General features: G+C 39.4%; 1 protein-coding gene across 1 annotated transcript in view; it reads right to left on the bottom strand.

Annotated features, from left to right (window-relative positions):
* Window positions 1-27,922, bottom strand: part of cdh20 (cadherin 20) — a 212,407-nt gene that overhangs the window by 97,103 nt on the left and 87,382 nt on the right. Inside the window, exon 2 of the mRNA XM_012965436.3 lies at window positions 17,436-17,453. The gene's annotated coding sequence lies outside the window, so the exon portion shown is untranslated. The remainder of the gene's footprint in view (window positions 1-17,435; window positions 17,454-27,922) is intronic.

Here is a 27,922-nt window from a genome sequence, read left to right as displayed (position 1 = left end):
TGCTGTGCCAAGGTATGCCTAGTACAAGTATATCCTGAAGGACAACCAGAGAAAACAATCAGGACTTATGCTATCCTTGATGATCAAAGCAACAGATCTCTTGCAAGACCACAGTTCTTTGAGATTTTTGACATCAGAGGAGATGCATCACCATATACCCTCAATACCTGTGCCGGTCGCATAGAGACTCTGGGCAGAAGGGCTAACGGGTATGTTGTCTCTTCAATTAAAGGTAACATTCATCTACCCTTACCTACTTTAATTGAATGTGATGAAATCCCTAACAACAGGGAGGAGATTCCTACACCAGAAGCTGCATACTACCAACCCCACTTAAGGCACCTGGCCAACCAAATTCCTGCCATGGACAAAGATGCTGATATCCTGCTCTTGTTGGGTAGAGACATTCTTAGGGTCCATAAGGTACGCCAGCAGTGCAATGGTCCTCATGATGCTCCCTATGCACAAAGACTTGACTTAGGCTGGGTAATAGTGGGTGATGTGTGGCTTGACAAAATGCACAGGCCATCTGAAGTAGACTCCTTCAAAACTCATGTATTGAGAAGCGGACGCACTACTCACTTCAGACCATGCCCTCATCATTTTGAGGTGAAAGAGAATACTAAGGATATGATCCCAGCAACCAGTGTCACTCCTACTTCTTGTGATGACAGCTTTGGGATTACAGTTTTTCATACTACAAATGATGACAACAAAATTGCGCCTTCCATTGAGGATAAAGAGTTCATCAGAATAATGGACAATGAATTCTTCAAAGACAATTCCAACAGTTGGGTTGCACCCTTACCATTCCGTACTACCAGAACCAAACTTCCAAACAATCGTGAGCAAGCCATTTCCAGATTTGCTTCACTACAGAGAACTCTTAAGAGCAAGCCTGAAATGAAAGACCACTTTGTCGCATTTATGAAGAAAATATTTGAAAATGATCACGCAGAACCAGCTCCACCACTACAAGAGCATGATGAGTGTTGGTACCTACCTTCCTTCGGCATGTATCACCCCCGCAAACCAAAACAAATCAGGGTGGTATTCGACTCAAGTGCCAAGTATCAAGGTATGTCTCTCAATGATGTTCTTCTCACTGGTCCCAACCTAACTAACAACCTTGTGGGAGTGCTCATGAGGTTCAGAAGGGAGCCAGTTGCAATCACGGCTGATATCCAGCAGATGTTCCATTGTTTTATCGTACGAGAGGATCACAGAAATTTCCTCAGATTCCTCTGGCACCACGACAATAACATCAACAGTGAAGTGATCGAATATCGCATGAAAGTGCATGTCTTTGGTAACAGTCCATCACCTGCTGTTGCAACATATGGCCTAAGAAGGACAGCTCGCGAGGGTGAAAATGAGTATGGTGCAGATGCACAGCATTTTGTAGAAAGAGACTTCTACGTGGATGACGGCCTAAAATCTTTACCAACAGATGGAGAGGCTATCGACCTGCTTAAGAGGACACAAAGCATGCTCTCTGAGGCCAACCTGAGACTCCATAAGATTGCTTCAAACAGCACTGCCGTAATGAAAGCCTTTCAAACTGATGATCATGCCACAGAATTTAAAGACTTAAATTTGGGAGTAGACAGTCCACCCATTCAAAGAAGCCTTGGCTTAAGATGGGACTTGTTAAACGACACATTTGGTTTCCAGGTTACCACCACAGACAAACCATTTACAAGGCGTGGTGTCCTGTCAGTAGTGAACAGCCTGTATGACCCACTGGGGTTTGTAGCACCCATCACCATACAAGGTAAATCTTTACTAAGACAGCTATCAGAGACTGTTAAAGACTGGGACACTCCTTTACCAACTGATAAACAAACAAAATGGGAGTCTTGGAAGCAATCTCTAAAGGACCTAGAGGAACTCCACATACCTAGGTGCTACACTTCAACTTCCCTTGCTGAAGGTCAGAGGAGAGAGATCCACATTTTCTCAGATGCATCTACTGAAGCCATAGCAGTTGTGGCCTACCTGAAGGTAAGAGACACCTGTGGTCAACCTCATATAGGTTTTCTCTTTGGCAAGGCTAAGTTAGCACCAAAACCTGAGCACACCATCCCAAGACTTGAACTTTGTGGAGCTGTATTAGCAGTTGAGATTGCAGACTTTATTTTGTGTGAGCTGGATATTCACATTGATTCTATTAAATTCTACACAGACAGTAAGGTTGTTCTAGGCTACATATACAATCAGACAAGACGCTTTTATGTGTATGTGAGCAATCGAGTAGAAAGAATCAGGAAATCTACCAAACCTGAACAGTGGCATTATGTACCATCTGAAATTAACCCTGCAGACCATGCAACCAGGCCAGTGTCCACAGCTGTCTTTGCAGGTACTTCCTGGCTAATGGGTCCTGAATTCTTACTGGATCACTCAGAGGCTACAACTACTGCAGATGTCTTCAGTCTCCTAGATCCTGACAGAGACCCCGAAATTCGACCTGAAGTTTCAACACTTGCTACAAGAGCTGAGCAAGGATTCAACTTAGGTTGTCAGCTATTTAAATGCTTCTCCAAGCGGACAAGACTTAAGCATGCTATTACAAGGTTCCAAAGCCTCACCTCATCATTTTTTTGCAAGTTGCAAGGATGGTACCATAAAGACTTTCAGTCGTCCCATCACTGAACTTATACTGCTCTTACCTTTTGAGCATTGAACTCTTAATGTGCTTGAAGTAAGAGACTTACATTGATACCCAAGGGAACCTGCTATGACATACAGTTTAAAATGCCATTTTTGTCTGTATACCCTCCCATTCCCTTCCTTATGTGTGACGTCAGTTCCTCCCATCATGCCATTCATGTTCCTGCTTTCTATGTGTGAGGAGCTACTCCAGGGGTTGGGAAAGCATATTTCTTTTGACCTCCAGCATTTGTCCATCCACCCCCAACGTTTGTTAACCCATAACAAATAAACAACCTTTTGTGGATCCCAAGTGTCTGGTGAGTTCTGCTATCTGGCAAAGATTGCCCACAGTGACTGTGCCCAGCTCCATACAGGCCCAGGGAGAGGGGTCTCGGGAAACTCAGCCATTATCACAGCGATTGGAGTCAGAATAGTACTTACTGCATATCTAAATTCCCAGATCCCTGCTTGCTTCTCTGAGATATGGTGCTGGCAGCCTACAGCAGTGTGAAGCCTACAGTGACATCACTGAAATCTCTCTCCCCTTCCTGTAGGAAGGGAGAATACCTTTTTAGAGATGGCTGCCTGTTCTAGAAAATGTGAAGTAAGTGTGAGTAAATGTTTGATTAGGTGAGCCAAAAGTGTGTGGTTGTTACTAAACAATAGGAGGACTATTGGGCAGTATGCTTTTTAAATTTTGACTTGCATTCTCCTTTAAACAGTTTTACGCAGATATTGAACTATTTTTAGTGGTAGTAGTGCTAGTCTTTAACGTCTAATACCAGAGTCTTGGCTCTACAGCTATCTATTTCCCAGGGTTCTCCCGCATCAGTGTTAGCATTTGCTCCTATTTCATCAGCACAGGTTGCAAAGTTCATATGGACACAAGTACCTTTTTAATCAAATGAGCATATTTGTTTGTAAATGATCTACTAATGTTTCACAAAAAATGTATGTTAATTGAAACAAAATGCTCAGAGCAACAGTCTAAGCAAGTTTATTTTCCTAAGTGTTTAAATCCACATATTTTATTTAGCCTGAATAAATTTAATATCTAATTTCCTTTTAAAACTTTTTTTTTTTAGCAGATGAAAGATTAAAGTTAGCAGAATAGAGAAAGTTATTTTATAAGGTGAACAATTTTTTCATAGTTCTAATTCCTTTATTTTTGGAAGTTAGAATTTCTTTAGCTATGGCAGTTCATAATTCACTCTTGCAATGGCGTTTCTATAAATTAAGAGATTTTCTAACCGCTGTTTACTTTTAATTTGTGTAAAGTAGGTACCATTCTACAGCAAATTAGTCTCTCATTTGTCAGTGTCTTGCAGAGTAAAAGATGTGGTTTTCCCATCAGTCTTACTCACACTGTGCCCTGCCAGCTACCATGCTGCTTTAACTCTGAAAATATATTCAGAAAACCAGTCAGCCAGTATGATTCCAGCAGTGTAGATGATTTGATTAGTTATTTAGTAACAATTTATTTTATAAGACATATGCAAGCTTTTGCACCTTTTTATACTGCACACAAATGTCAAAGCAGCCAATGCTGCCTGAATGTACCAAACTATGTTTTTAATCAAAAGAAATGAATTTTTGTAAGTCAAACTAAATTGCTCGTCAAGGAATCATTCTCTATTTCTCTAGGTAGTTTAAGATGAAAAATTACTTTAGGCAACATAGATTTCCCCCTTCCTGTGTTCTTGTATGCTGCATAAAGGAGTTATAATACAGTCAAAGGATTTTATTGACTTGGCTAAGAAAGTTAAAAAAATTATGGGAAGTACAGTAAATACAAGAACATTATAACTATCTCTGTTATGAAACAAAATTCTGTGCGTTCTGCATCAAAAAAAGTCACGTGCATCAAAAAAATCATGAGCAACCCACATTTCAGAAATGTTTCACCGATTTTTTCGCAAGCAAAATGGGCCATTATATATGTCCTAAAAGCTAGTATCCACTGGAACATTTCAATAATAACATTTTGGGCAATGGTAATAATCCCATTGTGTGGTTTAGGGGTTTCAGTAATAGTGATGGCTGCACCTGATTTAGTAGCAGCAGTGACATACAATCCATTCTTTATCTGTTTCTAGTTTATTGTACTTATAATATTAACCATATAAATCAGTTTTTATAATCTGGCAAATCCATGTTAAGGAGATAATAAAGTGAGTTACTACAGGATTAACCTATGCAACAGAATATACCCCAACTAAACTATTTAAAGACAAAAACTATAATAATAAACTACAATGATAAAAAATTTATTTTCACTATTAAAGTCAAGTCACCACCTAACCTCTTATGAAAGCAAAATGTAAACTCATCTTGTCTTAAAAATGCTAGTTTTACTGTAACTGGAAAGACTCATGAATTCTTCTTCAAGGTTGACTGTATTTAAGTGACCATTTCTGTTGACCATCAAATATTTTACCCGTTTATCTTTCCAGCAAATTACCCAATACTTCAAAAAACAATTTCAAAGAGTGCTATAACCTGCAACAACCACCTACCATTTGTTTTCTGCATCTGGCACAGGGGTTATTCTAAATATAAGTGACCTTGTCTGGAAAGTATTCCAGACAGTGAATAAATATCACTATATTTTACCAGGTACAAGAACCCCTTTTAACCCCAACCAGCACTCTGCCATGTTGATATCACTAACATTAATGAGCAGATTTATCAAAATGTGAGTTTAGAGCTTAATACATAAAAACTCACCCATGTTCTATTCATTCCTATGGGATTTTAGATGTGTATTTCTCAATGGGAGAAAGTTAGAACTCAACATTTAATAAATACTACTCTAAAAATTCCATAGGAATGAATAGAATGTGGTTAGTTTTTATGTATTATGCTTTTAACTCAGTTTTTTCTCTGATTTTTAGTGCTAAAAGTTGCAAAAAAAGTCACCCTTTTTTTAAAAATTTACTATGCTTCCAAATGGTTAAAAATCCAAATCCAACAATTCGGCAACTAAAACTTGCCGAGATCATGTAGAGGTTAACTGCAGAGATCCCTTCCCTCTCTTGGAAGAGTCTTTTTTTGCCTAAAAACTTTAGAGGCTTCGTTTTTTTTTACGCTGGTTTCTTATACAACAATTTGAAATACTTATGGTTTTCATGTGACAAGTCTAAAAACTCTGGGTTTTCGTGACTTTTCTCTCTCTCAAACTTTTTTAGTTTAGGCTTTTTAGTAAATGTAAGACATTTGTGGAAACGAGTGTATTCAAATTTTTGAAAATAAAAAATTTGAGTTTTAGTAAATGTGCCCCTTTGTGGGGAATGTAATAAAAGTTGTTTAACTCTTGCCTTTGCACAGATTTTATATGGGCTTTGTGAACGCGGAAACTGTTTAGCTATAACTTTAAAGAAAGTTTGCGAATTTGATTGTTTGTGTGCAGTGTATGTAATGAAACTTCTTAATGAAAGAGTTATGTTTGCTCCAAAAGATTACACCACCTTCAATCACGCCTTAAAAAGTTTGCAATGTGCAATTAAAATTCGCAATATAATAAGTCTAATGAACATTATTACATTGCAAAATGCAACTTTTTATTCTTATTTGTGCAGATATTTTTTCTGATTATGACTTTTATTACATTCCCCCATAAGTGTCCTAACCCAGGAACTATTTTCTAATTGGACCAGTGTGGTTAGTGGAGTACCGCAGGGGTCAGTCCTTGGGCCTTTGCTTTTTAACTTGTTTATTAATGACCTGGAGGTGGGCATAGACAGTACTGTTTCTATTTTTGCTGATGACACTAAATTGTGCAAAACTATAAGTTCCATGCAGGATGCTGCTGCTTTGCAGAGCGATTTGACAAAATTAGATAACTGGGCAGCAAACTGGAAAATGAGGTTCAATGTTGATAAGTGCAAAGTTATGCACTTTGGTAGAAATAATATAAACGCAAACTATCTACTGAATGGTAGTGTGTTGGGAGTTTCCTTAATGGAGAAGGATCTAGGGGTTTTTGTTGATAACAAGTTGTCTAATGCCAGGCAGTGTCATTCTGTGGCTACTAAAGCAAATAAAGTGCTGTCTTGTATAAAAAAGGGCATTGACTCAAGGGATGAGAACATAATTTTGCCCCTTTATAGGTCCCTGGTAAGGCCTCACCTTGAGTATGCGGTGCAGTTTTGGGCTCCAGTCCTTAAGAAGGATATTAATGAGCTGGAGAGAGTGCAGAGACGTGCAACTAAACTGGTTAAGGGGATGGAAGATTTTAACTATGAGGTGAGACTGTCAAGGTTGGGGTTGTTTTCTCTGGAAAAGAGGCACTTGCGAGGGGACATGATTACTCTGGACAAGTACATTAGAGGGGATTATAGGCAGTTGGGGGAAGTTCTTTTTTCCCATAAAAACAATCAGCGCACCAGAGGTCACCCCTTTAGATTAGAGGAAAGGAGCTTCCATTTGAAGCAGCGCAGGTGGTTTTTCACGGTGAGGGCAGTGAGGTTATGGAATGCCCTTCCTAGTGATGTGGTAATGGCAGATTCTGTTAATGCCTTTAAGAGGGGCCTGGATGAGTTCTTGATCAATCAGAATATCCAAGGCTATTGTGATACTAATATCTACAGTTAGTACTAGTGGTTGTATTTATAGTTTATGTATGTGAGTGTATAGATTGGTAGGTGTGGGTTAAGTGTGCTGGGTTTACTTGGATGGGTTGAACTTGATGGACACTGGTCTTTTTTCAACCCTATGTAACTATGTAACTATGTAACTATGTAACTATGTAAATGCTGAGAAAATGGTAAGTCATCTACAGTATATCTATGTATTCTGCTTCTGTAAAGATAATATTACTTTCTTCAAAAGGCTAAACCTACAAACTTTTCTAAACCTGTCTGTATTTACAAGGTGAACTGCAATTATCCAGCCAATTTATACCTGAAATAAATAGCCCAATCAGCTGCATCCATAAATATATAAAGGGATTCTTAGGAGAGAAGAATTGTTTATTTTTCTGTTACTGACACTGCTGTTTAAATGAGCAGTTTTCTTTTCTAGAATTGTCACTTTAATTCTAACCATGGTTTCTCCAGGAGGGAGGGAATTCTTAAAAAAAAAAAAAACTCTTTGCAAAGCCCATGTTATTCTATTCACTCCTGTAACTAGGTTTCATAGAATCCAACTTGAATAGCTGGGTGTTTTTTTTTTAGACTGAAGGGTGCTTTCACCCTTTGATAAAACTAAGCTTTTATGTGATGTATGAATGGATAAATGCAATATTTTCAGGGGCTGTTAGCGCCTTTTATGCAGTGTTCTTAAGCATCCAATATGCAATTTTCTTTCATTTATTATGGTAGCACAAACAGAAGTTAAGTGGAAAACATGGAAACTAATTAATGTTCCCAAGTAACCTTAAATACAGACTTTGATAATATTCCTTTCTAAAAGGGATGAGCACATTTTTTTCACCTGACACAGATTTGCAGTAATGAAAGGGGCAATCCTAGTGATGAGCAAAATTTTTCTCAAGGTCTGGATCCGCAGCAAAATTCTGTGTTATATCATTGGTGAATTTTGTTTGGCATACCTCCCAACATTTGAAAAATGTAACAAAAAAGTGACAAAAAGAAATGGTGCGCAGAGTGCAGTGAAAATCTTTGGACCACATCCATTTTTGTGAACACACCCCTAAATACCATGCCCATTTTACAAAATTTGCCAGTGTATGTAAAGCTTAACACATTTCTGGTTTTTTTGGTGTCTTGTTTTATGTGTTATCACAGTTTTTCTAATGAAGTTGATATTGCCCTCTAAGATGCAAGTTTCCCTTCCACCAAGAGACCTGTTTATCTTATTAGTTATAATTGTATCTAAGTGCAGGTGTTGAGTATTTTGGACTCTCTGCCAAAAGCCTAGTTATCTAATTAAGTTTGAAAACAGTTGGGAGGTATGTTTTGGTAGTAGGGGGGTGTTGGCGCTGTCACAGTTGAGCGGGCAGGGGAATGCTTGCTGGAGTATGGAATGGGGCCGTATTCCCCAATTTGTAGAGTTGGTTGGTACCTCTTTGGGTAAGGGTCCCAGGAGGTAAGGTTGAGTGAGAATATCTTTGCTTCTACTTGCCTAACCAAGTGCAGACAGCCTGTTCACTTGGAGTTATAGGCAGGCATTCCAATTGGGGTTTACAGTTACATTATGATAAAGTTAATCTTGTTAATAAAGTGGTGTCCTTTAAATTCCAATTCTAGGATCCTGGTGTATTTATTATATGATACTTAATTACATATGAGGTTCAGGTTTGGTACATACAACTTGTGACCTTGACGCTGCCCAGGCCCAGGGGCACTACTGCCGTGATGGGAGTTAAGAAACTCACCTTAGACGGCAACACCCTGCAAGTTACCAGGGGGTGGTTAAAAGCCACTCCTGGTAACTTTAAGAGTTGAATTTCTATTTTTCAAACTGGAAATTCGCCTCTTCTAGTGCAGGGAGCACAATTGCGCTTCCTGCACTAGTGGTACATTTCTCTGTTAGACTCCCTCCGGCAATGCAAAGGTAAACATGGTGGGGGCATCGTGAAACCCACCTCAGGTGGCATAAGGGCCAGAAAGGTCCCTGGCCAGGTAAAAAAAAAAAAAAACAAATAAATAAAAGTAAATTTGTAATACCTTGGCCTCTACCCTGATCCACCCCTAGCCTACCTCCAATCTGCCCCCCAGTGCGCCTCCTATACCCTCTCACAGCTCCCTTTCTAGCCCACCCTCAAACTATTTCCCCTCTAATGCAGCCCACTGACTTCATGCCCTGCCCTCAATAATGTCATTGCTCTGCCCCAGATGTCATAGACCCCCCCCATTGAATTGCCCCCTGCAGCAGCAGATAAGAAGAAGCCTGAAAGGTGCCAACCCTAATTATAGTGTTAATTTAAAAATGCTAAAACAGAAGAATTATCTGACTAGTAAATGAGTAAATATTAAATATGGATTTAATATGAGAGACTGAAAGGATATAAGAGAAAGTAGACTGTGGAACTAAAAAAAAAAACAAATATCCTTCTCTATAAAATGAAATCTTATTTTATCTCATAAATATTAATATTAGTATTATGTAAGGATGCTTTTTTGATATACTTTAGTGAACTGTTTCTCTTTATCTAGTTATGCTGGTTTGTTGAGTAACGTCTAACGCCAAATTTATTTTTCTTCATGCTACTTCATTTTTTTAAGTTTTTTTGTAAGTTTTACTGGCTCCCTATACAATAGTCTACCTCTATCTTAAAAGGATGACCTCGGCTGGCAGCTCCTTAGGGAATTAGTCTCAAAGCTTTTCTGAAGGTATATGGAAATCAAAACGACAGAAACCTGCGGGAAATGCACAACCCTTCCAGCGTGTTATGCAAACTGAAATGTTAGAACTGATAAAACATAACAAGAAATCTAATGGTATAAAGGAAACAAAAAATGAAACAAGAGATAATGTTTTGCAAAAGTTGAGCTAGAGAAGAGAACATTTCTTACATTTTATTTATAAAAAAATATTGATTGGGTTAAAGATTAAAGGAAATTATATATATATATATATATATATATATATATATATATATATGTGTGAATAGTATAAGAAACCCTATGCATTGAATTGATGATTGGGAAGGGAGTATATGTATAGTCACTCCAGTCTGCAACAATTTTTAGTTTTAAAGTTATGATGCCAGTCACCAGTGCTGTAAAATGAAGCTTAATGTAACACACATAGAACAGGCTAAACAATACAACTAAAAGGTTTAAACTTTTGTTCAGCATTTTAATAATCTATTTGGATTTGGGAAAGGCTCTATTAAAAATATTATTTCTCCATTTGAAATTTACTCATATTTTCTTCTTTTTTAAAGAACTCCACAATAAAGTGCTACTAAGAAAAAATCACTGCGGTAAAGTCAAAAAGCTGTTAAATGTGTCCATTGTTCCTGAGCATCCACATGAAGCACCACACAATATGAACATTATTTTTTCTACTTTGGGAAAGAGCATTATTGTTTCACTTGTTTGTTTTTGCAACATCTAACATAACCTGTTTCATTTGCAGTCAAATCTACAAATACTCCTCAGTCTTTCTCCATCAAAGATTTATCCAGTACACGGTATATATAAATAATAAGCACATGGAGGCACTAACTTCAATTTCCAGGGAACAACTCTTGACAAGGGGACTCCTCAATTTCCCTTCGCCTTCAGCCATCCCTCTGAACCCCATTGTTACATACATTAATAAAACACCAGGTGCCGGAAATGAGTAAAAAGAGGCCACAGCATTTATTTACATTTTATCAAATAAATAGGACCTTGCCAGCCTCACCCAAGGCAATATTCAAAGCCAGAATTCCATAAGAGATCGCTACTATGCTCTGCTGTTCCTTACTGAAGACTTGAGATCAGCACTATGTCATTATATCCACCACTGAGTATTAGGCTGCCTCTACCTACAGAGAGGATGGCCCCAAACTCTGCTACCAGCAGGAGCTGCATCTCCCACCATGAGAGAAGTTCAGCAGCCCTGCTGCCGGTCCTGAATCTGCAGTGCCTCGATGATAGGAAATCCAAGCAGGCTGTCACCTAGCACAAGCAGTAGTAGCGTCTGCATCAATCAACCCACCATGCAGTCAAAGGAGAGAAGCTCCTTTCTACCTCTTCTAAAATTTCCTGTGCAGTACTCTGGCAAAGTCCTACCGCTGCTGTGACAGAAACAACTTAACATACATTAACATATATCCACTGTTTTGATCCAGAGGAAGGCAAAAAACCCAGCCTGAAGCCTGTGCCAATTATGCCTCAAGAGGGAAAATATTCCTTCCTGACCCCACCTGGCGATCGGAAAATTCCCTGGATCAAGGATTTGACTTTTATTTAACATAAATAATACCATGCAGACTCTCACGTTCATACTGTATAGTGTTACCGAAACCACAATATAACAGTGTATATAGGAAAACATTCACATTCTGTTATTAATAGATAATATGAGAGCATAAAGAAGAAAATATCCTGGCATTTTACAAAATATGCAAAAAAGTGGGGAGGGTGGGTGGGATGTTTCTTCTGTTCAGAAGATAGGAAGTGAACTTCTTTTGTGACATCACATCCCTATCCTTCTCCACCCCCCGGCCCAGCTTTCCCCCTCCTTAACTTACTGCTTCTCACCCAATCACAGCTGCATCTGATTTTTCCAATCTTTAAACATAAACCAGTGTAATCTGGCTGCTGGTCCTTCGGATCCCTTGTCATGCAGCCCCTGCGTTTATAGCTTCAGGGCTTCCTATATGCCCTTACTTTGCAGAACAACGAGTAAGAACTAGAGTATTCTGGCACTTGTAATTAGCATTAGTGAAACTGCATTTTCTGTAATACCCAGACTTCTGTTTTATTTATAAAACAGGTGCAATTTTTAAGCAAGATTGCACATTTTTTGGCAAGAGCAATTAAGTTGGAAATTTGGAAAACAGTGTTGAATTGTTACTAAAAACCAGTGGTGTAATTATTATACAACAGACCCCACAGCCCATGGTAGTCTATGTTAGGCTGGGGTACAAGGGGACCTAGACCATGGCACAAAGTTCACTGCCTGCTCGCTTGTTTGCAGCTGACAAAAATAACACACTGCAGCAGGGTGTTGAGGGAGGGGGGTCAAGTGTGTAATAGGCTCTCCTGAAGATTTTTTTGTGGGGGGCCCAGCCAGTTAGCCAGTTGAAGGTATACCACTGCTAAAAACTCTGGCAAATCACATCACTTTGTTCTAAACTTGAGCTGTCAAACTGATATAAATTTATTGTCCATTTTTCCAGTATTTCCAGATCCAATACTGGCTGTAGTAATAAGGCAAACAAAATACTAACTCTGCACTTTGTGGGTTAGGACACCATAGGGCTCATTTACTGTGAGCATACACACAAATGCTGGAGCAGTAGCTGTTCATACATAACTAATAGCAGATACAAGCTGTGCTCTAAAGCAAAGAGCAGCTCCTTGCCATTTGCAATGCATTGTTGGAGTACAAAGAGTTGTGCTTTGGTGCAGAGAAAAAATGGTGTAATGTTAAACACCAACAACATGGCACTTTGCTCCAAAATACAGTATTTTATAGTATTTATGCATCATTCATATCAGTCCATGCCCCAGTGCAGCTTACAATCTAATGACCCTATCACATCCACAAACACAATTTTATCAGGAGCCAATGACCTGCCTGAATATTTTTGGAGTGCGAGAGGAAACCCATGCAGAAAAAAAGAATGCTAATGGTAACATATTTTAAGTACAGATTAAAACTCTAGAATGTTACTAATTGAATATAGAATATATGAAATACATTGCATATAGCTAAACTACAATGTCATCATACTGGAGAAATAAATATGCCGTTCATTAATAATTTTAGTATCATTGTCCATACATAAAAGGCCTGGTGCAAAAAAAAGACCATTTTGTGGGTGGTGGGTTTCACACCACTAGCCAGTTGCACGAAAGAGAAAGCAGCTGAAATACATGCCATCAAAAATATCTGAATAGTGATATGAAATGTAATCTCTGAAATATGGAAATGTTTTGTGATACAGTCTTCATAACAAGGTATATTGGTACCACCAAATCAAATCTAAGTATAGATATCACAGTATTCCTTGGGGTTGGGAACATTCTGTATCATGCTTAATATACAGATTGTTTTTTTTTTTCTCTGTTAGCACAATGGCAATCCAGCTTTCCTTTCTTCTTTGGAAATTACTGCTCATATTTTATATTCTTACCCATTGCAAGACATTTTGTACGGTCTGCAGTTACCTTGTAACACCTATCAGAACCCACAACTGAAAAACTCACCCACTTTGTAATTATTCCTATATTTTTAGGAGTTTATTTATCAATGGGTGAAAAAGTTCACCATTTGAAACTTTTAAACATACCATAGGCATGAATAGAAAGTGTGTGATTTTTTTTCTGTGGTGATTTCTAATTTCACATTTTAATAAATGCACCCCTAATGGGCAGATTTATAAAAATGTGAAATTAGAGCCCACAACTAAAAAACTCACCCACTCTCTATGTATTCCTATAAGATTTTTAGAAGCATATCTATCAATGGGTGAAAGTTAAAGTTCACTGTTTGTTAAATACACTTTTAAAAACCCCATAGGAATTAATAGAAAGTGAATTAATTTTCTGTGGTAAACTCTAATCTCACATTTTAATAAATCTACCCCTAAATCAATATGCAGCATAAGCCCACCCTAAAACTAAGGGGCTGATTTACTAAGACACGATTTCGAATCCGAATTGGAAAAATTCCGATTGGAAACGAACATTTTGCGACTTTTTCGTATTTTTTGCGATTTTTTCGTCGTCTTTACGATTTTTGCGAAAAAACGCGAGTTTTTCGTAGCCATTACGAAAGTTGCGCAAAGTTGCGATTTTTTTCGTAGCGTTAACACTTGCGCGCAAAGTCGTGCCTTTTTCGTAGCGTTAAGTTTTAACGCTACGAAAAAATCACGACTTTGCGCAACTTTCGTAATGGCTACGAAAAACTCGCGTTTTTTTGCAAAAATCGTAAAGACGCCGAAAAAATCGCAAAAAATACGAAAAAATCGCAAAATACCGATCATTACGAAAAAAACGCAATCGGACGCATTCGGCCCGTTCGTGGGTTAGTAAATGTGCCCCTAAGTATTATTGGCTTCACCATACAAAGAACACCCCTATGGTACACTATCACTGTTTTTTAAAGCTGGGCATTTAAAGGCACACAAGTTACCTCAACAGCGCACACAAACAATTATGGAGCACAGAAATATTTTGTATGGACACACAACCACTAGGCTCTACAAAGTTTTTAAATAAGTGCCTAAGAAGAAGAGTGCCAAATAAGAAAGAGCATCTCTTTCTGTATGACCCTTGAGAGAATTCTCCATCCATGTAAAAACGACTGCTCTCATTCATAAAAAAAGTACTTAATTACAAAATGTTGATGAGACCAGTAGTTCAGCTAGCAAGCTGCAAATCTTGCACACAAAACAACTTTATGTTATATCAAAGCCAAATGATTTTTAAGAACATCTCTGTTTTGCTTAGTATGTACAATTATATAGCATCTCAGGGCAAAAAAAAAAAAAATCACTATATTGTTTGACATGTTTGACACATTCCATTTGAAACTAGATTTTCATAAAGTTCAGTTGGGTCCCAGCTGACACATTAAATATATAAACAGATGTCTAGTTTAACAAAAAAAAAGCAAATTTACTTCATGATGCCTACGAGACCAAGAGATATGGTTTTCTTGCATAGCCCAAATATTTTATGAAGGCATTTCGAGGAGTAATTAATGTCTTCTTCTTTCTTAATAAAATCTCCTGACAGTGTTTGAGCAGCTGGTGTGCTATGTCAGAAGAAGATGAGAGTCCGCATATTCCTGCTGACAGATCATGAAAAGTCCGAGCTACCTCTGGGCTGTTACAGACTCAAATATGATTTTCATTATAGCAACTTAAGTGCAGCTTGTAAAAGAATTGGGAAAAAACTGCATGTATAAAAAAAAAGCAAGAAAAGCTACTGTAAATCATTTACTTACCATGCCTGTAATTTTGCGCTGCAATACAATTCCAAGTATAATCACCATGGTTTTTTTTACCCACAACACAGCATTTTTCCCCCATAATTAAGTTTGCAAAGGGGAAATGCACCTGATGCAATTACAGCTGAAATTGACACAGCTGTGCTTAGGCTCTAATCTGGCCAAGTCTGGTTTTCATCATTTCTAGATTTCCTATGCAAGTGACATGTGTGACTTATTCTTTTTGGTGCAACACAACTCCACATTGCAGCCTGTATCAATAGGTGCAACTGCGCTCATTTTGAGAAAGGAAGCTGTGCCGAATTCAACTATGTGAGATGTTTTAACACAACCTTGTCAGCCAAGAGCAACTGCAGTGCGGTTACCAAATAACCCCTAAAGTCTGTACTAAAGGTTTTGTACTGGTAAATAGTGATGAGCAAATTTTTCCGCAAGGCATGGATTCACAGTGAATTTCCACATTTTGCCATTGGCGAATTCTTTAGCCAAACAGTAAAAATCTGCTGTGAAAAAATTAGTTGCGCGTCAAAAAAAGTCGTTGTCGCGTCAAAATGGGGGTGGTCATGTCAAAATAGCCATTGTCTTGTCAAAATAGGCACGGTCTCCTCGAAATAGGTGTGGTCTTGGCAAAAAAAGACATGCGCGACAAAAAAAGACATGCTCGACAAACACGTTTCGCTGATTGTTCTAGTGGTTCACAAATTTTTCTAGAGTTTGCAATTTTTTTCTGTGAAGGGAAACGGGACAGATTCGCTCATCATTCCTGTTGATGTCATGAGTTAGATAAATTGAGGCACCAAATGTAGTTATAGTGCATGGGCAAAATTTTAATAAATGTCATGAAGTCAAACTAAAATTTAGAATAGTAAACTGTTCTCTGGACTTTGGATCTTGCAAAGATTTATTAAGAAAAAGATTGAAAAAGATTTTTGGACTTTGACTATGGGGGGGGGGGGCATTTATTTAAGGCTGTGTTTTTTCACGATTTGCAAATAATACAATTTTGTGCAGAAAAAATTTAGATTTTTTTTATTTTATTATACGTTACCATGAAAGATGTTGAGGTCATGCAGAAGTCAATGGCAGGTGTTCTTTTTCAATTGGCTAATCTTTTTTTGCTTTGTGGTTTTAGAGGTTTTAGGGGTTATTTTTATGCTTTCATTTGTGCGACAAAATGAAAAACTTGTGTTTTTTTCATTTTTTTCTGTTTTTTATATTCATGCTTTTTTAAAAAAAAGGCTGATTTAATAAATCACTTGGCATTCGTGGTTTCAGAGAACATTAGTTTTTCTTGGTTTCTAAAACCTGTAAAACCACAAATGTTAATAAATGGGCCACCCCATATTATTTTATGAAATTTGGGACAGGGTCTGCTGTCTATGTGAACAAATGGTATCGTTTGTGCTGTATTTAGTTTTTTAGAATGCAACTCAAAAATGAAATTAACTTCATGAATGGTAATTTAAGGTAATTAATAATCACATACAATGCCCCTGTAATGTATGCAACAACATTTGAAAATAGTGAAAGAACTTTGCTCACTGTACTTAGAGTTGTAAATGACCCATTTCGTCATGTTTGCATAGCCTTCCAAGGGCTCCATTGACTGCTATTTATATCCCATTCTGGTTTTTGTTAAAAATGACTATGCTGACAAATAGAATTTTGGGAACAAAATAGGGAATGGGTACAATAGGTAAGGCAAAAGTTGCATGCAAAGTCATTAACGCCGTGAATCTGTGCAACAAAAACACATTAACACAAATATAGATGTTATTAGAATCTGTGCAAAAGAATTACTATTACACATTGTTTACATGTTATTTGTATAAATCATGAAAAATACATTTTCACCCTATCCAACATTTACCTGGTGGTGGCTATACATTTATCTCTGAGTGAATTATTATTTTTTTGTTAAATGATTGCCTTCAATTTCTAACTTCCTCAAGATGGTTATCTTTTAAAAAACACTTTATTTTATATAAATGTTATCCCATATGCTTAATGAATCTATTCATGCTTTCTCCTTATGCTTTTTGCATAAATATACAGCATGTAATTTTTTTTGTTTTTTTTAAATGAAACATTATGCTGCTATAAAATCTAACCAAATATAGCACAGCCACAATATGAGGGAACAAAATTAAAAGGATTTTCCAAAGAGCACCACTAAATATTTTAACTGAGGAAAGCCTTACCTGTTATCCAACATGAACCTGTAAAGAAATAAAGAAAACTTAGAAATGTAGAAAACACCAAACACTTTACACTTTGTTATGTTATAATAAGTAATGCAATACTGGGAATAATTTAGGATTTTGGTATAGGAAAGCTTCCAAATAACCATAAACTTTATTTGCATATTACCAAATAATAAAGACATACCTGTATATATACATAACGCTATACATTCACTATGTAAGGGGTATTGACACATCACAATTTTCAGAATAAAGTGCAAGTTTACTTTACATATTCCCATTCTTTTTTTTTTCTTTTTAAATTCATCACCTCCCCAAATTCCCTTACCCCCAGAGACTGGCACTAAGCCCTTTTGTTAAGCAAGTTAAAGTTGGGGGAGTTCAGGGCTTCAGGTTCAACAAAGAGAACACTATTAGAAATGATATGTGATACAAACAGGTTACTATGAAAAATTGGGCATCAATATTACTTGAAAATGCCATATACCTAATTCTGATTTATTATGTATTTACTTCTTATTTACCATATTCTGCCACTATTAAGGGATAAGTCATACCTTAAAATTGATCACACTGCATATATATAATCAATGTGCATAAGAAATAATATATTCTTCACACATAAATTATCAAAGCATTATTCCTAAACAAATAGTATAAAAAATGTAGTCCCTCTCCCATCAGGCAAGGTTTCCAGCATGGCTGGTTGTCATTCCTTGGTGAATTCCCTGTCTTAGATCTAGCGTTGATGGTCTACATACAAAGGTGGGAATGTGCTATACAAAACTAAGATAAGGTAGTATCAAACCCGTTTTTAAAGGGAATATGTGTACAAAAAAAAACTGTCCTTTTAGATGTGATGTTATCAGTCATACATGGCATTCCTCCCATGTGAAAGCATACATCTCATATTGCAAATGCCAGACAAGACTCTTCAGATATCATCTTTACTAAATCTTCACGTTGTTACAGGCATGTTGTGTTCTTTTATTGGTTACATTGTACTTCATAATAGATTTAGACTGGGCTCCAGCTTTTATGTTTAAAGCCTATTATCTCTAGAAAAATTAATTTTCCTAAAGTGGTTATCTATCATATAACTTAATGCAGAAATCTTTCTCGTAACTCATAAGACTAAGCCATACCACAAGGTCACTTAAATTAACAGGGAAGTATACCCAAGGCATATCTTAGACTCAACATAATGTCATTTGTCTTTTTTATGGCTTTTCTTTTTGTTATACCGGAATGTTCTGTATTTTTTTTTTCTTTTGAGGTCAAAGGTATGGATTGTCTGGTGTAATGATGGATAGTGGTATGAACAGATTAGGACTACTGTAAGGGTAAATTATCTGCTTTGTATTGCGATGTGATGACTTGCAAAATATTCTAAAATAAGAGATAATTCATATCTGCATCTCTTTTATTTGCATTTGCTTATATGATTATATAGCCAAATACCTTGAGAAGAGCAAAAGATAGTATTATGTTTATCTAATTAATTTCTATGATTTGATTCTAACTATGCAAAATGAAGGGTTATAATCTGTATTAGATCTGTTCCAGCTCAGCTTACAATATCTACATCCGACAGGTATTTATACCCAGAACCCAGACTCCCACAATACCTAAAAATTATACACTAGGGTTTGCGGAGAATGCCAGAAAACATACATGTACATAAATGACATTAATCACCTTATAGTAATCTGTAAACATATTGTTTTAATCTTACTAATGAATTTGTCATACCATTTCCTCATATGCCTATGTTATATTAAAATCCTATAGGGTCTTTAGTGATATAAATCTTATTAGTCTAAAGCATTATTACATGTATGGGAAACTCATTATCCAGAAAGTTCCAAATTACAGAAAAAAGCCATAGACTTCATTATAAGCAAATAAATCTAATTTAAAAAAAAATTCTCTGTAATATTAAAACAGTACCTTGTATCCCCAAGATACAACTAAACTTTTTGGAGGCAAAACAATCCTATGCAGTTTATTTAATCTTTATATGATTTTTCAGTGGACTTATGGTATGGAGATCCAAATTATTGAGCGACCCTTTATCCGGAAAACCCCAGGTCCCGAGCATTCTGGATAACAGGTCCCATACCTGTATTATAAAACCATTTATGAATCTATACTTGCTGTGTATTGAGGGAGAAAGTAGGTGAAGAATCTGTTATGAACCTGTAGGGCTTTGCATTCACATGTTCTTGTATATATTTTTTATTTACATTATGGAGTGAAGGCTTTCAGACTTTTGAATAACAAGCCTCATCATTTACAAAACACAAGAAGTGTTTAATTTGATTTCACTCTACCTTTCTCGTAGTTGTATCCTAAAAATCATCATTCAAAGCATGCACTTCTACTTCTAAATGTTTGTTTGAGCATAGCTATATCTTCTCATAAGTTACATGGTGCTGTGCATACCCTGGAGCTTCTGACCAGGTGATAGCTCCAGAGTTTCCTCAGTGCCCTGCTTCAATAGGCACAGCACACTTGCAGCTAAAGAATCATTTTTGCATGCTGAGTACCAGAACTGACATGAGCAAACATCAGAATTTACACCAGACAGACTGTGAAAATACTTGGTGCAACTGTGTCTGATTTACAGCTCACATGCAGTTTTGACAAATCAGATGCAGTTGTGCTGGATGAAGCATGCAAGTCAGATTCAGCACATTTGTATGTATATGTATGTATGTATATCTTTATTTATAAAGCGCTACTTATGAACGCAGCGCTGTACAGTAGAATACATTAATACAAACAGGGGGTTAAAGATAATGGATAAATATAAAGTACAACAATAAATACAAATAAATACAAGGTACAGTTGCAATAAGAGTCAGAAACAAGATGAAGGAGGTCCCTGCCCCGTAGAGCTTACAATCTATATGGGAGGGGTAACTAACAGACACAAATGGGCAAATGTAAGTGCTGCATGTCACAGTGGGTGACACTACAATATAAGTGCCAGCTCCCAGATCAGGTGCTGGGTGAGTGCTCCAAAAGGTAGTCTTTAAGTTTAGTTTTAAAAAGACTGAGGGAGGATTCTCTCCAGAGGAAATCGGGGAGGGCATTCCAAATGTAAGGGGCAGCAAGGCAGAAAGGTTTAAGGCGGGAAACAGCAGTAGTAGTGGGGGGCGCAACTAAACAGTTGCTCTGCGAGGAACGAAGGAGTCGACCAGGAACGTACGGAGACACAAGGGAAGAGATGTAGTGAGGGGCAGAGGAATGGAGGGCTTTGAAGGTTAAGAGAAGGAGTTTGTACACTATTCTTTGTTTAATAGGAAGCCACGATAAGGACTTTAGCAGGGGAAGGGCCTGAACTCTCCTGGATGAGAGGAGGAGAATTCTGGCAGCAGTGTTTAATATAGACTGTAGGGGGGAAAGATGGGAGTTAGGGAGGCTGGTTAGCAGCAGGTTACAGTAGTCAAGTCGGGATAGGATGAGCGCGTGCATGAGCAGCCTAGCTGTTACAGTAGAAAGAAAGGGACGGATTTTGGCAATATTGTGTAGCCCACCTGTGCATATACTGTGGTACTACTGCTTTACTTGGCGCTACAGGAGTCCTGAGCCCCGCTTACTATGGGGACAGGAGTTTCCCAGCCATGGCGTGCCTCCACCCAGGGATAGTGGTATGGACTTATTTCCTACCCCCCTGGGAACTTCATAGGTTGGTGTACCTTTCCGGACTTATAGATCTCACCACACGGTTATATGAATAAAGTAATTGAGAAGGTTTATTGGACGAACACCTCTCCAGGAGCAGCTTAACCATAGTATACAGTGCAGGGTATATCTCCATACATCTCATTGAGTACCATCTCCTGTTGGCCTACCCAACGGTACTCCCGACATGTGTTCCCATCTAGGGGCTCTCCCCGGTACTCACGGCAAGACACTCTACCATAGAGTTCCCCCGGTACTCACGCTAGGACGTTACCCCACAGGGACCCACACCGGTACTCTCATAGGGCATCCTCAGATCCGGCCTCCTGGACTGGTGGTGCCTTGGTACACCTTCCCTAGCCTCTTAATTCCCTGCACTCCGGCTGATGTATTGCCGGGAGGTCTTAACCTCGCTTACTACTCCTGGAGGGGCCATGTCCGCCCATTCTAAACTCGCTACTCTACATATCACTCCTAGAGCGATCTATTACAAAACTCCTATATCAGAACTGTGCCCAGGGCACCCACTCCATTACTGGAGCAGTCCCTAGACCAACCACCCCCACAGCACATGGCTGCGTTATTTATATGGGCCTGTGTACCACCTTGTGGTCATAACCCGAACTACAGGGGTCCTCCCCATTAACTATATAGCACCCAGTCATCCCAGTGTCCCTGTGTCCCAGCACCACCCTGTGGTCTGTCCTAGGGGTTCCTGTCCTAAGGGCCCGTTTTTGGTAAACCCCTACATTCTCCCCCTACAAGAAAATTGTCACCTCCTGGCTGACACACATTCTACTAAATACAATACATTTACCATGTTGTTTTCACATCACGCTTCACAGCTCCTCCAGGAGACTGCCAGGGTACAATGGATGACTGAAAAGGAAGAATGAGACATAAAAACATTCCCACCCTCCATAGTCTTGGTGAAAGTCCCCATAAGAGTCTCTGTCCCTTAGACATTTCACACTGAAACAAGAGAGAAAGGACAACTTATTGCCCAAAAAAAATCAAAACAATTTCTTTATTTTGCAGCAAAGAAAATAATAGAAAGACTTTCTTTTCCTGACCCTCCCCTCCTCCTTGAGGGAGTCCAGCTCCCAAGGTGATCCCACCTTGGGTCCGTTCATCCACCAACGGGTGGGCATTAGGCAAACTTGCGCCCTCTTGGGCTAACTCAGAATCTCCCCTCCGGGAATCGTGACAGGAGCAGCACTTTCCTCCCAACCAGCCGGTTGGCTGCGACTTGGATGATCCTTACCCATCGTCGACGGCTCCTCCAGGGAGAAGGACAAGTCCCTCCTGAGGGGCACACCCAAACGACAGGTGTCACTCACCCCTGAACTGAAAAGTTCCCTCCTGGGATTAAACAAGTCCCACTGAAGACTCTCTCACACCATATACGCAAACCGCATCTGTATGTCAATATATGAGGCGTAGTAGCAAGGGTGTGGTTTTTCCACTGGTACCCCACTGGGCAATTCAACTTCCGTACTAAAATAGCGCGGTTCTGGGCTCTTTCTCCCGCAGCTATATACGGTGTGGCGTAGCACAGTGCGGCCCCACCACCACTCTTTTTCCAGCGCCCTGACAAACTTCCAGGCCGCCATTTTCTTCAGGGGATCAGCGTGGTACAGGCACTTCCCAGCCTTCTTTTCCTTGGCTGCTATCTCCGCCACCACCCAATCGTCCATTAGGGACTCCATTTTATCATACACCCAGAGGGGTGCGTACGGCATATAGTATCCCCAAAGCCTAAATATCTTGTAATTCATGACCCGCTGTATTCTGGACACTCGGCAGAATATATCGGGGTCACCCTTACCAGGCAGGACCCAGAAGTCCTTCTCCTCCTCTTTAGTAATTTTTCTAGGAGCTAAGATACTGTTAGGCAGTTTAAACAGCTGAGGACTATAGAAGTCTTCCTCTTCAGTCTCTTCCAGGTTATCCCATCCGGGATCAGGAGTACTAACTGCTTCATTGGCTCCTTCAGAGGCTTCGTTCCTCTTTTTGAGAACCTCTATATAGGGTGGTAGAGACTTGACTTCGGGGGGTCCCCCTTTATCACTAGTGGGCTCGGGACTCTGCGCGGCCTCCTCCGGGCCTTGCTGCACCCTTTGGGGTTCTGGCTCAACAGACGCCTGGGCTTGACTGATACTAGGGGCTTCGGGTAAAATGGCTGCAGGCTCACTCTCTACCCGTCCGCCCTGGGATTCCCAACCCTGGGACTCCTCATTCACCCCCTGGGGTTTCTCACTACTTACATCCCCGGAGGCTACGGACCCCGAGATCTCCACCTTCCAGGGATACAACTGTAGTGGTCCGGACACCAGGGTAAGGTCGCCGTCCCCTAGGTATCGCCCGAATACGGCTGGACTTGACTGGTTGGTATTTAGAGTCGTCAACATTGCCAGCGTGGTTCTGTATCCATCATTGAGCTTGTCCTCTCTCAAAGGTCCCATCCAACCTCTGTGTCCACAGCTTGGGCATCGGCCCAGGGCCTGTTTTAGAGCTGAATGGACCTCGGCCCCACAGTCACCACATATGGGCACCATGAGGAATTCTCCCAACGGCGAGGGCTTCTCTACAAAAGATCCTAGCCACACGTAACGAATATTGGCATCGTACAGGCTACCAACTTCCGGTCTAGAAAGCATGGGTGTCTCACTCCCTCTTTCACTTCCGGACTTAATCGACATGCTTGCTGTGGAGTTGTAGAGGAGCTTACTCTCACGACTCACTGCCAACTGAGAAAGTCCCAAAATGGCCGCTGTGACATCAGCTAGCAACGTCACTTCCTCAGCCCTGTGCGCACTTTCTAACGTGTCCTATTGGCCGCTGACCCTCACGGGGCGGTCGGTATGCAAATCAGGTACTTTCCCTTCTGGCCCGCCTAAATCTCACGGGTATTCCCCGGCTCTCCCTTGGCGCCAATCTTCCTGCAATCCTATTGGCTAGGAGCGCCCTTGCTCCTCTTTTCGCGCCAAATCCCACCTGGGGATGCGGATCAGGATGGCCCAAATCTAATCCGGTCGGGAAAAGGGTTTCACAGACACACTAGGCCTCAGTTCCTTTAGAGCCCGGTCTGGCAAAAAGTTCCTGCTCTCCTCTCAGCAGTGCCTCCAAATGTAGCCCACCTGTGCTTTCCCTTCTGGCCCGCCTGTGGTACTACTGCTTTACTTGGCGCTACAGGAGTCCTGAGCCCCGCTTACTATGGGGACAGGAGTTTCCCAGCCATGGCGTGCCTCCACCCAGGGATAGTGGTATGGACTTATTTCCTACCCCCCTGGGAACTTCATAGGTTGGTGTACCTTTCCGGACTTATAGATCTCACCACACGGTTATATGAATAAAGTAATTGAGAAGGTTTATTGGACGAACACCTCTCCAGGAGCAGCTTAACCATAGTATACAGTGCAGGGTATATCTCCATACATCTCATTGAGTACCATCTCCTGTTGGCCTACCCAACGGTACTCCCGACATGTGTTCCCATCTAGGGGCTCTCCCCGGTACTCACGGCAAGACACTCTACCATAGAGTTCCCCCGGTACTCACGCTAGGACGTTACCCCACAGGGACCCACACCGGTACTCTCATAGGGCATCCTCAGATCCGGCCTCCTGGACTGGTGGTGCCTTGGTACACCTTCCCTAGCCTCTTAATTCCCTGCACTCCGGCTGATGTATTGCCGGGAGGTCTTAACCTCGCTTACTACTCCTGGAGGGGCCATGTCCGCCCATTCTAAACTCGCTACTCTACATATCACTCCTAGAGCGATCTATTACAAAACTCCTATATCAGAACTGTGCCCAGGGCACCCACTCCATTACTGGAGCAGTCCCTAGACCAACCACCCCCACAGCACATGGCTGCGTTATTTATATGGGCCTGTGTACCACCTTGTGGTCATAACCCGAACTACAGGGGTCCTCCCCATTAACTATATAGCACCCAGTCATCCCAGTGTCCCTGTGTCCCAGCACCACCCTGTGGTCTGTCCTAGGGGTTCCTGTCCTAAGGGCCCGTTTTTGGTAAACCCCTACAATTGCGTAAGAAAAAGTGACAGGTTTTGACAGTGGTGTTAGTATGGTCAGAGAAGGAGAGACTGGAGTCAAAGATCACCCCCAAGCAACGCATGGAATTGACAGGGTTGATGAGGGTGCCTTCAATAGAGATAGAAAAGGGGGGAGTAGGACCAGGCTTAGGCGGAAAGATCATTAGTTCAGTTTTTGTTAGGTTCAATTTGAGGTGGCGTTGGTTCATCCAGTTAGAGATAGCCAGGAGGCAGTTAGAGATATGAGTCTCAGTTTCAACTGTTAATGAAGGGGTCGAAAAGTAAAATTGGGTATCATCAGCATACAGATGATATTTAAAGCCAAATGAACGGATAAGATCTCCCAAAGACAGCGTGTAAAGGGAGAACAACAACGGCCCAAGTACAGAGCCTTGGGGTACCCCCACATTAAGAGGAACTGGAGATGAGGTTTTGTTAGCATAGGAGACAGTGAATGAACGGTTAGAGAGGTAAGAGGAGATCCAGGATGCAGCCTGACTACGGAGACCAATTGAATGCAGAAGTTGCATCAGGAGGCAGTGATTCAACTACGTTATTATGGATGCAATGATGCATGAGAAAAGGAAAAAATGGCAATTGCATCTAAAAGTGCACTCCCTCCTGAAACTTAAAAAGAATGTACAGGTATCAGACCACTTACCCATAGACTCCATTTTAATCAAATAATTCACATTTTTAAAAGTGGTTTCCTTTTTCTCTGTAGTAATAAAACAGTATCTTTTACTTCATCCCAGCTAAGATATAATTATTTTTTATTGGAGCCAAAACAATCCTATTGGATTTAATTACTGTTTAAATCATTTTTTTGTAGACTTAAGGTAGGAGATCCAAATTACAGAAAGACCCCTTATCTGGAATACCCCAAGTCCCGAGCATTCTGCATAATGGGTCCCATAACTGTACAAGATGCTTAAAATAAAATAACATGTTACAATATAAAGGGGAAGATGAATTAAAATGGGAAATAAGAGCTCACTACATAAAAATTCACTCACTTTCTATTCATTCCTATAACATTTTTAGAAGCATATTTATAAAATGGGGAACTCTGACTTTCACACATCAATATATATGATTCTAAAAATCCCAAAAGAAATAACAGAAAGTCAGTACATTTTTCTGTGGTGGGCTCTAATCTCACATTTTGCTAAATCAGCCCCTAAAAGGCACATTTATCAGCATTCTGATTTTCGTGGTTTTAGAGGATTTTGAAATCACAAATAAACTAATTTCCGCTAAAACCACAAATGTCTAGTCATTTATTAAAAGATCTGAATTGAAAAAGCACAAACTAATTAAAATGCAGAATGAAAACAAAAAGAACAGGAAAACCACACATTTTTTGTGGTTTTTAAGTTTTAAAAAAAACCTCAAAATCACAAACTAAATGAAAACTGTTACAATTTTTCTAGGACAACTCCGATTGACTTCTACATGACTTCGACAGAAGTGATGAGCAAATCTGTCCCATTTCATTTCACTGGAAAATCCGCGGAATGGCAGTAAAATGCACGAAATGGCAAAAAATTTGAGAAATGCATCCGTTGCGTATGTTTTTTTTGACCGCACCTATTTTGACGTGTCCATACCCATTTTGTCGTGATCACACCCATTTTGATGTGACTGCATCTATTTTGACATGACCACACCTATTTTGATGCAACCATGCCCAATTTGATGCGACCATGACTATTTTGATGCGACAGTGACTTTTTTGATGTGCGTTAATTTTTTCCGCTGCAAATTTTTGCTGACATTTCGCAAAACAATTCGACAATGGCGAAATGTGGAAATTCACTGCAAATCCATGCCTGGTGAAAAAATTCGCTCATCACTACTCATCAGCTTTTAAATGGTGTATTTTAACATTGCTTTTTTATGGTTTTAAGACATAATAATTCACAAAAAAATTGTGTTTTTTTACACAGAAAAATTAAAAAACAAATAGTGTAAAAAAAAAGAGTGTTATTTATCTCTAAAAATATCAGTAGTTAATTATTTGAATGAACTCTTTCATATGTTTTTCATTTTTAGATCTCTGTAATGTCAATGTACACTAATAAGTAGCACAAATTGCTGGACAAAATGTATTCTATTTCTCTATTTGAAGCATTTATTGGTTTTCCAATTTTACTATTTTTTAATTCTCTTATAAGGGTGTTCTTGTTTTATGAATGGCTTGTGAGCTGTATGTCTTTGTTTATATTCTAATAACAAAATCCTTAAACATGTATTTATATAAATGGGTTAGTACACTGTTTATGACAAAATTTCAGAATCTAGTCTTTCCAAACCTCCGAAAACTAGGCAATGTTGAAGTCTGTGCTGACTATTTTTTTCTGTTTTTATAGATTCTCTCACATTTGTGATTGTGCCTTTCTTCTGTTCAGAACATGGAGTGCTGGATACCATCCAAGTACACAGTGCAACTACACAGTTAATTCCCCTAAAGAATTCTGTTAACTGTATACTGGAAATAAAATCTTGTTTGTATTATACAACCAAGAGCATAGGGTTATGCTGCGCAGCTACCAGAAATTTGTTGAGGTTGTCAAATCCACTACACCACACAATTTAGTTTAAGAGGTGCACAACTTCTTAAACTGTACTCCATGCCCACAGAATAGTTTTGATATTACCTTGCCTTAATACAAAAATCATGTATTGCTCTGATAGTGATTTCTCTACGGCAGACGGAGAAAAGGAACCAGGA

This window comes from Xenopus tropicalis, chromosome 6 (assembly GCF_000004195.4).
Source record: "Xenopus tropicalis strain Nigerian chromosome 6, UCB_Xtro_10.0, whole genome shotgun sequence".
Lineage (NCBI taxonomy): Eukaryota > Metazoa > Chordata > Amphibia > Anura > Pipidae > Xenopus > Xenopus tropicalis.
This window is presented reverse-complemented; position numbering and strand designations above follow the sequence as displayed.